Below are 17,539 nucleotides of genomic sequence, written 5' to 3' on the forward strand. Positions count from 1 at the left end.
ATTCTGGGGATTTCATATGTTCAGGAATAATCAAGTCACTGGTAAGCATTTACAGTGCAGGTTTGCCAAAGGTCCCAGTTGATCATTATGAACTCAGTGTAGATGCATATTTTAGGACATAGTGATCCACAAGCATGCCACCTTACCTCTGATTCTCCTGTGGAAATTTCCCTTAGCAGTAATCTTTCCTACTGCCACTGTTTTTACTCAGCACACCATATTTTTAAACTAAAAATGCTTTTTTGGTTAGCATTCAGTTTACTAGGTGAATAATTTCAAATTGCCACAGTTTTGTAAGATTATTTCTTCTGTGGGTGTTGCATAACTATAACCTGAAGTGATAGTTTAAGAAAGAAATCATTTTATGCAGCTTATGCCAAGTCTAGAAATCTAAGGAATTTTGGACAGTTGATGTCCTGAAAGGAGTGTTGTGTACCCTTTCCAGTGCAGACTGCAAGACTTCAGGTACACTGTAAATCCCTACATCTGCCCTACTCTTAGCTTATTAATCTGGAAGCCTGACATATGCAGTGCATTAGTGGATCAGATCTGAGCCACTTTCTTTACTAAAAAGAGGAATATAATGATTTTCACCAGAAATTGATCTCAGTAGTGTATTTTGGCATTATGAAGCACAGTGCAAACTTTTAATGCAATTTAGAGTTATTACTACAATTGTTGTATCTAAGTGGTGTATCTGAAACAGTCATATTTCTTGAGGTAGATGCTTGAACAATATATACCCTTATGAAGAGAAGTCCCAGCTAAAAGCTATTTGAAAACAGTGTAGCCCACAGGGAAGCCTGAAATAAGCTGATTCTCCTTTCATTACTTCTTAACATCCATTAAAAGCTAAGCTCTCTATTCTGCCCTGCTTGCACCCTGTGGATTCTGGAGGTGTGTGGGATGTGAATGAAAGCACTACCCAAAACTGTCATTACAACTGCAATTTGACATTCATCTTCAAGAATCTAGTGCCTAAAGAAAATATAAAGTAGAGGAAAAGAAGGGCTTACTTGGGAAACTGGGAAAGGAAGAACATGTGGCCCACTGGGTGTATTAGTGTACTTTAATTTCTGAAATGTTTGGGAGAAAAAAAAAAAAAGTGCATAGGTTAAAGCAGTCCCTCTGCAACTTTAACTTGATCACCATCCGTTATCACTGACCTTGGCAATACTATGAGAATCCTATATTCACACAGATAAACTCTTCTCTGCAACTTCACCAACATATTAGCGATAAATAGGCTTTACTTCAGCAACTGGCATGTGCGATTCATATCTGTCTATTTTTCATTCAGGATCCTCTTTGCACCTCACTTTGGACAGTGATTGCTTCCCCTCCATTTCTCCTGCTGTATGCTACATAAGTAAGTTTTCAAGAGATCGGTTTATTCAGGAGAGAGAGCTGACTGTCAGTAATATCCAAGACAGAGCAGGCTTATGTTACCCCAATTAGTCATAAAGAACTAAGAAGAAAAATATGAAAAGTATGGGACTTACTTAAGACTGGAAAGAAAACAGTTTAGTCTAAACCAAATTGTGCAGAAGATACTAATTATCTTTTACATATTGATCTCTACCCAATAACTTATGGGAAAAAAAAAAAAAAGAAAGAAAAGAAAAAAAAAAGAAGAAAACCATGTTATAAAACTGTGCTTTCTAACACCTCCTATCAAATGTATATTTCACTTTGGAAATCTAAACTTAAATTCTGCTATCAATTTCTATTGATTTCTTTATTATTGTGGAAAAGGTGAGAAAAATATCCTTGTGTGTGTATAAAAATAATATAAGCTGATTATTATTAAGGATAAGTAGCAGCGACTAGCACATTGGCATTATACTAAAGACCATCTAGGATCATCCTTGTGCCAGATTGTTCATATACTCAGTATCAGAAAAGCACATGGCTATGTATTACTGAAAAATAAATTATTCTTATAAAGGGTGAGATTGAAGTAAGCACTTGCATAATGAAAATGCAATTTTTCGAAGATAAGTTATTCTTTAAGACCATATACTTTAAGAAATGTTTAGGGTTTTCTTTCTTAAGAACTGTTGCAGATTTAGTATTTCTTCTATAATTGACTGTCTGGGTAAAAGAACAAGTAGTGCACTTAATACTAAGCCATTTATCATATCGGTGCAATGTCTATTCTGTATCTTTTGTGTTCCATTAAAAATCATTGCCATTTTAGCAGAAAGTGAGCATTATAGAAAATAAAGAACAATATTAAGGCACAAGAAAAATTTAGGGCATTATTTCATTATTTCTTCTACATGTGTATGTTTATGTTCTAATTTCAAACATTAAAATAATTTCTTTATCAGAACAGACTGCTGCACAATTATATGTTTTATATATCAGACAAAGCTGGAGGTTCATGGTTTTCACATTTAGGATTAATATTGTGGGATCAGGCAGCTGAAGAGTTTGAACGATTAACAACAACGCTTTTGTTTATGTGGTGTTAAGGTGAAGCAGCCCAGTAACAACTGTATTATTTCTTGCCTTTTCAGCTGTCCACACTTGCGCAATACGCTCAATATCCTGTCAGGTTTCATCATATGTCCTCTTTATTATTGCATAGTGTGAACCTGTATAGTTGTATATTAGACTTTATCAATTAAAAAATAATATTGAATTCCTCATCACAGTAAAGATGAAGTGGTTACGATGTCAGTCAGGCACATGTAATCAAGTGCATAATAAAGGATCTCAGGTGTGCTTGGTATCTGCCTATAAAATCATAGTTTTAGAAGTTACTGTAACCAGTACAGTTATAGAAAACAACTGCAATGTAGGACCTGGTAACGTTTTTTTTTTCTCAAAAGGAACATACGAGGCTGTGTCTGTTACTTTAAAAATGCTAGTAAATATGATTCTCCCTCATGTACACAAACTGCTATTATCCTTCAGAAAATTCCATTTGAAAACATGATAGCAGGAGCTTGGTTTGATTGATCAGGACTATCTAAACATGCCAATGGCTTTAGTGTTTGTATACTGTGTTTGTCACTGCGATGTGGGACCTGTGATATTTGCAATCTCCGTAGTCTGAGCTTTCTTTGAAAAGTAGTTAGCAGTACAATGTGATCCTGGAGCTTGGCTTATGTTTGTTTTCATCAGTATGCAATAATCCACCCTCACAGGATTGCTATGTGAGCTGCGAAAGTGTAAATGCCATTCTTGCCTGTGTTCTCAATGGAGGGGCTGAACTAGCTATTTATCCTCCGAAAAAAGTGATGAATCCACCAGTTGTCAGCAACTGAGATTTAGATGCTAACCTTCCCCTAATGCTGCGGTATATTGATCTCCTTTATCCTAATTTCTGTTTGTTTGTTGTTCGGTTCACTGTCTCCGAGTAAGCTAATCTGTTTAGATTTCTGTGTATACACACAGCTCTGGTTTAGGTTTGTGTTTGCTGTAGGATGCTGAAAGTTCAAATGTAATCGAGAAGTCTGTTACATGGGGTAGACTCCCCATTATACACACATCCCTGGGGCACTAGAAACCTTTGATAACTGGAGCTTCGCTGTATGTTATACTTGCTGTGACAACTACCTGCTCCAGATCTTCCCTTTGGTCTGTCCGCCATTTCTTTCTGTTTCCAGGAACTGTTAAGGTCAACAGGATTTTTCTTTCTCTGCTTAATTTCATGCTAACTATCCCAGAGGTATAAAATAAAAATCAAGAACTGAGGACAAGTAAATAAGTAGTATAGGTGGAGTCTCTCAATTCAACACGAGAGAAAGTCGCTAATAAATGCTAGTAAATTGATGATTTAAAAAAAAAAAAATCCTAAAATTCATAGCAATTTGTTTGCTATTATATAAACAAAATGCTAAAATATGTTGCTGTGAATTACACGTCCCCATTTCATCTCACTCACTAAATGGTTATTGCTCCACACTTTGAAATTGTTTATATAAAATTCTGTAACAATTTAACTCTATGACAAAGTCTCTACGTTGGTGTTTGGAGCATTTGCACTCACAGGAGGTCTGTCTGGAAGGCCTTGAAGATCAATGTGAATTTTTCCATTACTTTCAATATGCTTTCTGTGAATCCCGAAGTGTAATGTCACTTGCAGAGAGCCTGGAGGTTGAGAAGGCTAGTACACACAAGTAGGAAGTGCCAGACTATAAATCTCTGGGAAATGCTTATGCTTCCTAGCCAGACTGCTGGGTCCATGTGAAGCTTCTGCCTGTGGGCTCTTATGCAGCTGGGGTTACCAAGAATTCAGCAGCAGTGACAGCAAAGGCCTGAGCTCTATAGCATTTTGGCTGCCAAAATATCTCTGACACTTCACTCCAAATGAGTGAATTTTACATTTAAAAAAAAAAAAACAAAAAAAAACCTAATGGATCTTTTATGCACTTGAGTAAGCAGTTTTTTCTTTAAAATACATAACGTATGCTATGCCATGTGTTTTTTTTTTTTCTTCTTCTTCGCTGCCTTCTTTCTCATCTCTGTTCTCTAAGAGAAGAGAAATTTTAACATTTTTTCCTCTGCTGTGTGTGAGAACGCCATTCTGAGTGGGGCTGTGTCAGTCATAGCTCATCACTCTGCGGTCAGCCAGATCAGCTTAATCCTGCCACGGAGTTCTGCCTTTCTCAAAATTTGAGAACTAAGGTTGTCAGCCAACAAACAGCATCAGATTCCTTGTGCCACATGCTGAATGATGAAATGTGTATAATTGGTCACTTTCTGGCTTCCTAATTCTCAACAGTTTATAAACTTCTGTGCTGGGAATTTCAAAAACTAGTATTCATTATTTTTGGTCCTGATCAGAGAAATTTAGTTGGAATTGTGTTCCTCTGGAACATTCAGCTCTATCAAAGTATTACAAAGTCGGTTCTAATTTTGTCAGAATAAGTTTTCAGACAGAAACAATTGAATACATTTCTGACAATATTAAGACACTCTTTATTTGTGGGAGTTGTTTGTTTTCTTGTGTTTTTTATATAAAATGTTCTGTTTATAATGCTAAATTAAAAAAAAATTAAAATGATTCTTTTTTCTTTTTGTTTTGTGAGTCAATTTCAGAACACTCCTGATTATCTTATTTATTTCAATTTCATTTGTAAGAAAATGTCAGCATGTTATGCAACAAACTTCAATGTAAGGTAAGCAGAGTAGACACTAACATGTATCTCAATTAAATACTTTGTTCTAGCGTCTGCTGTACACGTTAATCACATCTAATGCTTCCTATGTGATTTAATAAAGAGATAGTAATATTCTAGGGATAATGAGTTTGATAAAATACATTTGTAGTTAAAATTTTGTTTAATGTATGCTACAGATACATAAAAGGAATGCAAATCAAACTAGATTATTCTATATAAAGAAAAATGTCAATATGTTTTTCTACAGAGTCACGATAGCCACCAAATGCATTCTAAAACATGTTGAAGCTTTCAGCATTTCTCAGCCTTCCAGATTCTGCAGTGTAAATAGTTAGCTTCTCAAAAAGTAATGACTCTTACTTATTTCCCTGGAAACGATAACATATACAAAGAGCACAATAACACTATTGGATAAAGCAAATTTTCACCTACAGAACAGTATTTCTCAACATAGTCAACACCACTAGGTATGCATTTTCAGCAGCAATAAACAAGAGCCTGCATATCACTCTCATAAAAATCTGCATGGCCACCCTGAACTTCTTTTTCACGTTGCTGTTGCCATTGCTGAAACACATCACCAAGCACCTCACTGTGCTCACATCTTCTGTTTGGTCTCCATAAGCATTCAGCAAGCATCAGTGAGTGTCGGCGAGTGCCAGTTTTTCCTGCATGGAGGAATTCAATTACACACATTCATTTCATATGCATTTCCATGTCAGGCACCATTCTGTCAGACTGCCCCTCTGCTGCCATCTGTCACAAAGCAGCAAAATGTAATGGGATATTAGTGGAAATGTTAAACCTCTACTACATCCCACCAACATCCACCTCTCAGGAGGCATTACTTTTGCAGCAGCCTTCATACTTAAAATGTTTCAGTGCAAAAATTTACACATATGTATCAGCACACATTCACACACTACAGAAAATACTTTAGGTTACGTGGCATGTAGATCTTCAAAAAGCATCATGGATAAAGATTTTCATCCATCAGTTCAAAAGAAAACAATATGAGATATACCAATTGAATAAAAGCAGAGAAAGTTTAATAGATATCCCGCAGTTTAAGCACACAGGTACTTCCTCACATGCTTTTGTCAGCTTGCTTCTTAGTGTCATATGTGCTACTGTAAATAACTTGATGAAAATTGCTTTTAAGCACTGGTGTCTAAAAGGGACAAGCATTTCCACATCTTTACAGTACATCATCCACAGCTGACATTTCCTGTGAATGTTACCTATTAGTTCAGTAAGCACTGCCCCGCAAAACAATGCCATTCTCAGCTCTAATTTCTTTCATGTTGATCTTTCACAACAAACTGCATTCAGTTATTCTCAGTGCTGCAGATTAAAATCTTGATAGTTGCTACCCCTTCAGCAGTTTTTGAGACTGGTTCAAAACTTAGGCTCAGCCTTGTTGTTGACTTTACTGACTTGAATGAGCCTTCTTGAAGAGCTTTGCTCTGTCCTCTGCTAAATGTCCGTCGGCATGTAAAAAAAACAAATGGTGAGGAAGGAAGGTAAAATCTGTTTGTACTTTTTTTTTTTTTTTAATTGAGGCAATTACAGCTGTTTGTTAATTCCACTGAGAGGATCAAATTCTGCTCTAAAGGGAGTGTAAGTCCACTGAATTGTTTTGACTTCACACCACATAAATGCTAAAAAAATTTTTCTCCTTGGATCGCAGTGGCACACTGTTAAATGTGTTAAACAGGAAATCAGAGCTCCAAAAGACAGAGTTAATCAGTACATAGATAAACATATAAACTGTATAAATTATCTGGATCTAAAATGTAAAAGCCCCCAAAAAACCCAAGTCTTGTCTATTTTTCTCCTCTTTGCGGTTGAAAGAGTTGACAGATATGCATAACCAACCGTATGTTGCACATCTGCATTCCAAGGCTGACTGTCTCTCTAAAAGTAATCGTGATAGTAATTGTTAGAATAATGAAGTCTGATAAGACATGCATAACAATGGTATGAGTAAGCAAAAAAAATACATCCAGCTCCTGGGCTGTTCTGTTCTTGGAAATGTCCTGGGGATAGCACAGTACAATGGTTGGGTCTTTTTTCTTTTTCCTCTTCGTCTCTTAAGGACTATGGGTCATAATTCCATTTTGTCCTTCTGATCATTAACTTCAAGGGATAAGAAGAATGATTTCACTGGAACATCTCAAAAGAATTACAGTCTTGGCTTAAGTTTGATGACTTCTGCTCTTTGCACATCTCTGAACTGTGAAGTAGACCTTTTTCTGCTCACTTCTGTATTGCCACAGTCTCCTCCTGCTCTCCTTTCTCTTCTCCTGCCATCTGCCCTTTTACCAATGCTTTCATATTTTGTTGTTTAAAGTCTTTAAACTATCTGGTGCTTCCTTAGGATGTATTCAGTATTTAGCTTTACTTTAAAGAATATGTCAATAGAAGGAGGAAGAAGGATCTGGTCAGGTAACTTGGTACTCAAAAACTACTTTTGAAAATCTCCTTTTGAAAACCAGTATTTTCTCTGATAAACTCTGATGGTTATTAAGCAAAAGTACAAAATGAAAAATAACCATCACTCCCAGTAAATACTATAAATGTAACTCTGGTAGTAATTTTTTCATTTATATGTTTAATTCATGCTAAAATAAATTATTAACATGTTTTTGATGACATTAAATGTTATTATAATTTATATTTAGTATTCATTTGCTAACTGCAAACCGGTTTATAGTACAATATACTTTGGGTAAATTGGCCTTTTGACCATATAACTGACTAGTACTCGCATTCATTGAAAACAAAGTACAATTTCTTTCTTTCTTAAACCTGATAACACAATATATCCCACTACTAAACAATAGTACTGCTGAATCCTTAAGCAGTGTAAACTGAATTCTCTTGAAGCAGAAGAGTGTCTGAACTGCTCATTCATTTTAAGCATGTAATTAATTTATTTGTTTCCCTATTCATGATCAGTTAGAGATTTCTGTTTCCTCAGTGAATTACAGCATCCCATGTAAAACTTTCTGTAGTATTTATTTATGTGTAGTGAAATTGTCTTTTCTTTAAGGACATACCTTTTCCTTTAGTTCACAGGGAAGAAACAGGCCTTTTAAAAAGTTAAGACTCCAGAAAGAGGAAACGGTTTTTCTTTCTCATACTGACAGAGAGAGAACTGGTGGTTTTCCATAAGTGTGCTGCTTGATTGAAGTCAGATAGTTACTTAGGTCTCATTACATGTGGTTAGTTTGACTAAGAATAGACACACTCAAAACCAGACATCAATGTCTTAAAAGCCACTCATGGGATGAACAACAGCTTCTTTCCTTAAGCCACTTAATTTTTGCCATCAAATTAATATTTTATTATTCCTTAGAGCCCCTGACATGGTCTTTATGGTTTTAAGATGTGCAGCACACCATATACACAAGTTCTAAATAGGCTCTTGCAAGTCCACTGAGAAAAGGTGCTAGAAGTAAATATTTTTATTTCCAGCAGAAGTAATTAACTGTGTATAATACTGTAATAGTTTAAGTGAGAATGAGCAAACGAATAGAAATATAAATACAATTTTGAAATTACTTATATCTATAACTATCTTCTGCTTTCAGTTGTAAATATTTAGTTTAAAGCTGTTGATTGAGCCTCCTGCTGTTTAGCTTATATTTTATAGCCTAAACCATTTTATTTTTTAAACAAAAGACTTCATGAAGAAGACAGATTTATAATTTTTTTTCACTGATCTCAAAATTATCAATTAGTTTTCACAGAACCTCTTGCATCGTTTACCAGTTTATAGACTCCTTTTTTCATCAGTCATTCAGAAGTAAAATATTTATGAAGTCAAATGTTTTTTATCATGCTCTGATTCATACAAGAATGTTGGTGAAAGTGGTGATGCTTCAGCCAAAATAATTTTTCACAGTAACGAATTTATATTTTTTAATAATGCAGCATAGGTGAATTAAGAAATAAGACAGCATGAATCCACAGACAAGCTCAAATGTTTCTAAAAGGATTTGCATGAATTAATTATACTTTCTGATTTTTTAAAATTCTTATTGGGTATTTTGTTATTATATTGTTATTGTGACTACTGGAAAAATACTTCCACATTTTCAGCTGTGATACATTTAAAAGAAAAAAAAAAAAAAAAAAAAAAAAAAAAAAGAGCAGAAAGGTAATAAATTGAATAAATTGTTTTATTAGAAATTGCTAGAATAGTTGTGTCTACAACATGCCTATAACAACGTACAAAAACATACCTAAAATTCTTTTATATTTAATACAAAGCAGGGGGAAAACAATTAGCAACTCTTAAATACGGTAGAATTAAACATGCTCTTCAGATAAATTTATATACATTTTTTAGAATGTTCTACACAGCTCAAACAACAGCCACACTGATATTGATACACTCTTTGAAGGATTCTATCAGGAGTTTTTTTCATAATACCAGTGGGATTCTTTTATGTCTTTGTAATAGGTGCTTTTATAATAAGTCTTTAACTAGTATTTACATGAATTCATTTCTGCCTGGCTTGCAGAATATATACGAGGACTGTTTATGGCATTGTACTGACATGCTGTGAAGCAGTTCATCTCACAGTTGTGTGGAAGAATATGTATTTTTACAGAACATATGACAGATGCAAAACATAGCTTTCCTATCAAAACAACGCCAGCAACAAGCAGCTACCACAGTCTTAGAGGTCATTAGCAAATACCTGGATTAAAGTCCATAAAGAGGGAATCTGATTATCAAGCCAGCTTTCTACAAGTGATGAGCAGACCGATTATAGGAAAGAACAGAGGATTACAGGAGAACGACTGTATCAGAGCAAAAAAAGAGCAGTTGGAAGCTTAATCTGAGCAGAGTGGAAGAGGCCAAGTAGGGTAGGATGGCTCCATCAGAGCACAGAAAAGTAGGCCAGTAGCACTGGCATGGGAAGTGCAGTGAGAGCCAGTTCTATCAGGAGAAAAAGAGGAGCTGAGAAAAGCAGCTTCCTTGATGAAGAGTGGAATAAGCTAACCTCTTTAAAGAAAGAAAAGAGAGTCAGACCCTGCACTGCAGAGATTTCTAAAACTTCAACACTTAAAAACTCCAATATCAGTATTACTTGATTAAAAGGCACTGCAAGTATTATGCCAAAAGAGGCAGCTTTAGGTTGGAAATAGGTTAAAAAAACAAGAAATATGCTATGTAGAATAGCTTGGCATGCAGTATACAGTAGCAAAGGAAACTAGGGAAAGTGAGTGAAGCCATGGCTTATAGAGCTCTTAGAAACGCGTGTTGATCAATGCTACTAACAGCAAGATTGGTGATTCAACTAGACCCTCTTGATGTATTTACATTTCATCAGTACTTTTGTCCTTTGCTTTGTCTTCCAGTAATATACTGAAAAGAGGAAACGGATAATCACAGAACTTCTGAGGAATGATTTTAAGAGAAATAGAACTAAGTAATGCTTTCCATTCATTGCAAAATATGGTGTAAAAGAGAAGTGATGTGACTGCTGTTCATTCACAGACAAATGGAACCAAGCTGTAAAGGTTTAAGGTAATTTTTTCATATACAATAAATCAAAGATTTCCCATTTCATACCTCCCAAGTTTGTAGTAAAGTAGAAGGCAAACTCTTCCCTTTGATTGATGACTTTGAAATCTGAGATATGGAAGTATCTCTGAATATGTTTTGAGGAGATCCATCTTGCTTCCTGTAAAATAAAGAATTTATGAAAAGAATCAAAGTAAATAGAAAAGATTATGGAAAAGAATCAAAGTAAATATCTCTGTGTTTTAGTTTGAATTTATTTAGTTTATCAGTTTCATCTTTAGTCTGAAGAACTTCTTCAGGTTAAATGACTGGAAAGCAGTTCCTAAAGTCAATATGAGGCGTGACACAATACCTGTCCCCAGCTCTTGTGTTATCTGTGGCATGCGTCCTTATGGCCAGAAGTCCCCTGTAGTATCTTATTGAGGACAAACCAAAGGCTGGGAACTTGGAGGTTAATTTTCCAAAAAGAAATAACCTGGCAATATTGCCATCTGTTAACTCCTTAATTTGCACTTTATTCTGGGTAAAGAGTTGCAAAGATTCCCTCTGGAATAATAAATGCTGCATGTTTTCCTACTTCTTCCTCTCCCAGAGCTTGATGCATGGTTATGGTAATGATTAATCCCTGAGTATTCATTAGACTTTCCTCATAATCCTTATCCAGGAGTGACAGTAAGGAGGATTTCTTATAATAGAATGATGTAATACTTTGGGAAATTAGCCACCCTGTGTACCAGAACAAAAATGTTACATTGCAGGGAGATAACCACAAGAAGAGAAAGTCTTACAGTGACACAGCATGTCTATGAAGGTCTTTGAGTTATAGAAACAAAGTGTTTTCTTCAACCCTGTCCATGTAAAAGGTTTGATAACTAACATCTTGCATCATGACACCAGACAAATCAGACAAAGTTGGCATAATTCTAGTAGTGTCAAACCAGAATTGCAAATCCTGGCTGTTGCAGGTAATCTCAGTTAAAAATAAACAAATAAATAAATCCCTTCTTATTTTCTTATTATCATGTAGGGAAATATTTTTTAAAAAATGTAGTACAATTTGCAATAAATTAATATCCTGAGCAACGAGTAGAGGCTGAATTTCTGCCAGAGAATGAGCTGTCCTGGAGAATTACATGTGGTGCTAAAGCAGGCAAACATTCAATGAATTTCATTTTGGCCCATGTCTAAAAATAATGGTGAAGTCATAGGCAATATTCAAAAAAAAAAAAAAAAAAAAAAAAAGTACCCTAAGTATGTATAGCAATTAGAAACAGCAACAACAGTAAACAACCAAATAAACAATAAAGGGAAGATTTACTTAGTGTAATATTTAATAGAAAATAAGCAAGTAGGGAACACTGAAAGTAAAGAAAGAAAAATAATATGTAGAATACCCTTACTCTATCTCAGTTTAAATCTAGCCTGAAATCTTCCCTATTTGCACAAACTGTTCAGGCTTAGCTTCCTCTTTCTCCATTTTATAAAGGACTTTGAACTGACTGCTTGATGTTAAAAGCAGCATATAAATTGAAACTGCATTATGCTTCAGAGCAGATAAAGTTATTGCAAATGCAAAGAAAAATTTTGAAATGAGACACACTACAGCTGGAAATGCAAACCACATTAATCCAAGAAGTTTTTTGTTTTTTAGTTCTGCCAGAGGAAGCAAGAGGTCAAGGGGGAACTTTTAAAGAATACAGGAAGGGATATGAAACAAAATGACAGAGGATAGTAAAATAGCTGAACAACAAATGAAAGCTAACACTGTCCGATGAGTCCAAGACACTAGGCAGGAAGCCAGCAAATATGGTTGCAATATTAAAACAAGGGATGAATATCATCAAGAAAATTATATACACATTAAATATCTGCATGTGAGGAAAAAGGGACAAAAGTAAGTGGCAAGGAGGGAGTTGCTGGATGAGTGTATGAGGTTATATTTTACAGGGTGTGTAGAATACTCTTTCTTCGTCACAGTTTGCACAGTGATAAGAGCATCCTAAATATTACACATAGATAAAATCCTGGCTATATTGGAGTCAGTGTGAGTTTTGACATTGACTCTGACAGAGACAAGATTTCATTCATTAAAGGGAAGACATTACTACCTACCTCAGTGAGATAGGAGAAAAACCCTATTATTTCATTTTGCAGAGGGAAAAGTTGGGCTCCTAAAAACCCACAGTTTGTAAAGGTTTGTTGGCTTTGTAAGGTCCAGAGGTCTTCAAATTTTAACAACCACATGTCTGGCATGCAGAATAAGATCTCAAATCAAGATTTAAATGTTCAGGTTTTCATGACAATATTCATGTGAAATTAGTAGAGTAAATTAAACATGATTCTGAAAAGGACAGTTGCCTTGAGCAAAACAAAGCTTGTAATAGACACTGAGAAAAAGCTTGGGCTTCCCAAGCCATGCCTGGGGAAAAAAAATATATCTATATATATTTTTGTCAATAAAATCTTCTGCACTAACAAAGAAATGTGTATAACTAGCTCAGGCTGGGCATGGCACTAACACAGTCACATAGCACTGTTTTAGATCAGGAGGTACTCATAGGTCAACAGAGGAACAAATACCAGAGGAAACATTCATCAGATCCACAGTATTTGGAGGAGGAATACCTTAGGAAATTATAAATAAAGTTTGTAACCCAAGCTTCTAAATTCAAGGTAGGAAGGAAACAGTTCCCAGGCAGAATCATTTATTTGTGTTCCTTCAATGAACTGTGCTTGACTTTTTCTCTTTATGGAGAGATACTGGAGGTTTTGTTGAATACATTTCATATTAAGCAATTATTGACAAAAAATCTTCTGAAATAAAATGCTGGGAGTACAACCTAGAACACTTCTCCCTTTTTACAGTTGAATGCCCTGCTAAAATTAAAAGCCATGCTCTCTCTTTTATTTTTTCCTGCTGCTGAAGCTATCCCTGCTTTATTTGCTGCTTACGTTATTTGTAACAGTGTTATCAAGATTGGAGATGTGTATTAATTCTAGACAATCTGGTGAATCGTTTATTGTTGTAGTTGTGCCCTGTAAAGCTCCCGATGTGTAGAAATGAACATTAGTCAAGAACTTAAGCACTTCCTCATCTAATTTCTGATGATACTTGTAGAAATTTCTGGTATACCATAGACACCCAAAGCATGTACATAATGTGTTCCTGTATGAACCTAGACACATTCCAGCTAGGAAAATAAAAATAATGGGATTTTTTGTTTACAAGAACACAAAACAGAAAAGGTTTTAAGCCTTATTGGACTCTCAACCTCACCTAAAGCTTATTTTCAGTGTGCAGGGCATATATAGATATTCACTTTGCAACTGTTTTGCTGCCTGTTTTTACACTCTTCTCAACCAGCTAGAAGCTCACTCTACTTCCCCTGAAACAGACTACATAAATAATCATACAAAATCTTCATACCAAATCACTGAAGCTTCCAGTGCTGAAACCTCAACAAATATCTTCATGAGCTCAGTAGCTAAAAATAAAGGAGCAATAACATTGTCCTAATACCTGAAAGCTGAAAGAACATAGTTTATGTGGATGCAGGAAGGATGCCTGCTTGTACCTCTAGATTCTTGGGCCACTTCTAAATGATGTGTTTTTGATGTCCCAACTCTCCGTAAGTGTTTTGCTTAGTGTACTAACCCTCCACCTTCCTTGCTGATTGGACTTCCCTCTTGACTATTTGTCCTGGAGTCTGGCAGTCTCTCTCTAGTCTGCTTGTGCATAAATTATTATAATGTTTCTGCTGCAGGAATAAAAAACAAAACAAAACAAAACAAAACAAAAACAAAAACAAAAAAAAAAAAAAAAAACCACCCCGGCTTATTAAAAACATGATTTTCAAACTTACTATGTTCATATACAGTTGCCTGCTAATGTGTTTTTTTAGTCAATGTGTTTCTAATATTTCATACACTGCATGTTTTGTTTCTGTATCAGTCAAAAGACAGATTATAGGTAAGAAAGAAATTAAATGGCAAGTAAAACTATTTATTCTAAATCTTTTTTTCAGCCCCTTACCAGCTGCAGGTTTAAGATTATATAACCTTGAACCAATGAGCCAGACAAGAGTGTTTTATATCACTCAGAAAATAACTTTTAATCCTCTCCTGGTAAGGGAAAAAAATCTTGGCCTAAGTTTGTGATTTGATAGATGTAAAATATTTATTTGGATGCATTTTTCTAACTTCTAGTTTTTTCTTCACCTTTGACTGCTACAATTAGAACTTTGTTACAGGTGAGAGATACAAAATGTTACAATTTTTAAAAAAAAAGCTCTCAACACTCTTCTCTAACATGTAGATCACAGTTTACATGAACATACGTTCATATGGTACACAAGTTTTATTTCTGCTAACACTGGCTGGGCTATATAATGCATAGAATCACAGTATCACAAGGTTGGAAAGGACCTACAAGATCATCTACTCCAACTTTTCTCCCATCACCATTGCTACCGCAAGCCACTGAACCATATCTTGTAGCTCCTCATCCAGATACCTCTTGAACACTGCCAGGAACTGTGACTCCACCACCTCCCTTGGCAGGCCATTCCAGTTCCTGACCACTCTCTGAGAGAATTATTATTATTTTTTTTATTTCTAATCTAAACCTCCTTTGGTACAACTTGTGGCCATTTCCTCAGGTCCTGTTTGTTGCATGGGAGAAGAGGCCAAAACCCTCCTCATCACAACCTCACTTCAGGAAGTTGTAAAGTGCAGTGAGGTCTCCCCTGAGCCACCTCTTCTCCAGACTGAACAATCCCAGCTCCCTCAGCTGCCCCTCATAAGATTGTGCTCCAGACCCCTCACCAGTGTTGTTGCCCTTCTCAGGACACGTTCCTCAATGTCTTTCATGTATTGGGAAAAAAGAAAAAGAAAAAGGAATAAGCCCTAATGATGAGAGTAGGAATATGGCATTCTGTAGGTAAAATATATTTTAGTATTTTGTATGTTCTAGAACTTCTCCAGACTTCTCAATTCCTTCCATTCAGAAAAAGCATTGTAGGAGAACAGAGAACACACAACAGATTTCATCTAATCAAAAATAGTTATATAAACTATTAATATTTACATGCCTTTATCACCATATCAGCTTTGCCCTAATTATCTTTGTCAGCTGTACCTTACAAAACAGATATCAGAGCTGCCTGAAGAGCAAGCTCTCACTGGGGAGATACTACCAAGCATGCTTTTTGTGTGCCATATCCTCCCTTCAAAATGCAGTTATATGTCTCCTTTTTTTTTTTTTTTTAAACCAAAATACAAATGGAATAGAGGTAAAATAGAATAAAGTGTTGTTGTCTGTTCATTGTTAGAATTGGATGTTTCTCCAGTAAAGAAAAGCAAAGGAGTTCTGCACAAAACACTATTATTCCTCTGTTAACACCTCTCACTGAGATGCCACAATTGCTCAAATATTTGGTGTTTTCCTTATCATCCTTACTGTAGTGGTCCTGTGACTGTGTAAGAAATCCTGAAATTTCACTGTAGAAAAGAATTCTCACACTCATTTTGTGGTGAGAATGGATTCACAACTATTCACAGTGTGAGTTTCTGGTACAGTTTCTAACCTATTTTAATGACATTATCTAATAGCAATAAGCAGAGGTTTTGATAGCAAAAGCAATTCAGAAGTGTAACTACCTCAACCTACAGTTATCTAATAGGAAAAGCTATACTTCAAGCATTTACTTTTTCAAAAACTTGAGGCTAACAACTTGTTTCATCCCCAAACTTGTCATTTCAGTCCATTCATTAAAAGCACTTTCATCAGTCTCAGCCAGCTGCAAAACCATTTGAGGTTATCTTGCCAGAGAAGGAGCCTTCATATCCTGCTCCCCTTTAAAAGCACCTTTGCTCTTTACATACTGGAAGGTAAATACACTGTAAAAATGCCAAGGCCTACCACAGTTCAGATATTTGAGAGTCTTGTGAAGAAAAAGCACAAAGAGAAACTGAATAGATGCTCCCCATGAACTTTTCAAAGAATGCAAGAACATAATTCTTGCCTCTCCTAGGTGAGCAAGTCATCAGCTTACTCCTAATTCATTTCTCTCTTAACAAGCTTACAGAGCAAACCACTACAGAGAAGAGCATGATTTAAAAAGAGATCAGCAGCAACCTCATTCCCCAACTGTGCTGAGAAACTTCTCAGGAGACAAGATCTATGCGTGGCCTTCCTTATGGTGCAGTGCAGCATTTAATTTCAGGGAAAAAAAAGTGACAGCAACAGTATCATTAAAAGTTCCTTTCATATCTTTTACTTTGCACAGCTAAGGATGAATAAGTTTAAGTAATGTTTCTAAGAATAAAGCAAATATCTAATCAGGCTCCAGAGATGGCACCTTTATAGTAAATGTTATGCCCATGTTGAGCTCTCTATGCTCAAAAAAATTGTTTTTTTTAAATAGAAATGGTAACAGATGCTCACGTTTACTAGCATTAGCAGATGCCACTTTATTAAAGACAGCACTGGAATGAATCCCTTGAGTTTGAATTTCATAAAATTCATTAAGGAAATATTTTTGAAAAGAGATGGAGAAAGTATGTTTTAATGATGTTCACATGTTTCCCCAAAGAGTGAAAGCCAATACATGCAGGCGTTGAAAGCATTACATGCTAATTTCATTAAAGTGGGGAAGAGTACCTAGAAAAAGCACAAAAGTAAGTGCCATTGACCTCACTGGTAAGAGGCCAAAAAGGAACCTGCTCCGGGAAACTGAGCCTTTTTGCCTCTGTAGCAACTAGGTAGGTGATGGCTGTCTTGGAAAATTTATGGTTTCATTTTATTTGTAGCAGATGTCTCTTTAAAGCAAACACTTTTGTGCAATATGCTACACAAATCTTA

This window comes from Tympanuchus pallidicinctus, unplaced genomic scaffold, assembly GCF_026119805.1.
Source record: "Tympanuchus pallidicinctus isolate F22 unplaced genomic scaffold, pur_lepc_1.0 scaffold7, whole genome shotgun sequence".
Taxonomy (NCBI): domain Eukaryota; kingdom Metazoa; phylum Chordata; class Aves; order Galliformes; family Phasianidae; genus Tympanuchus; species Tympanuchus pallidicinctus.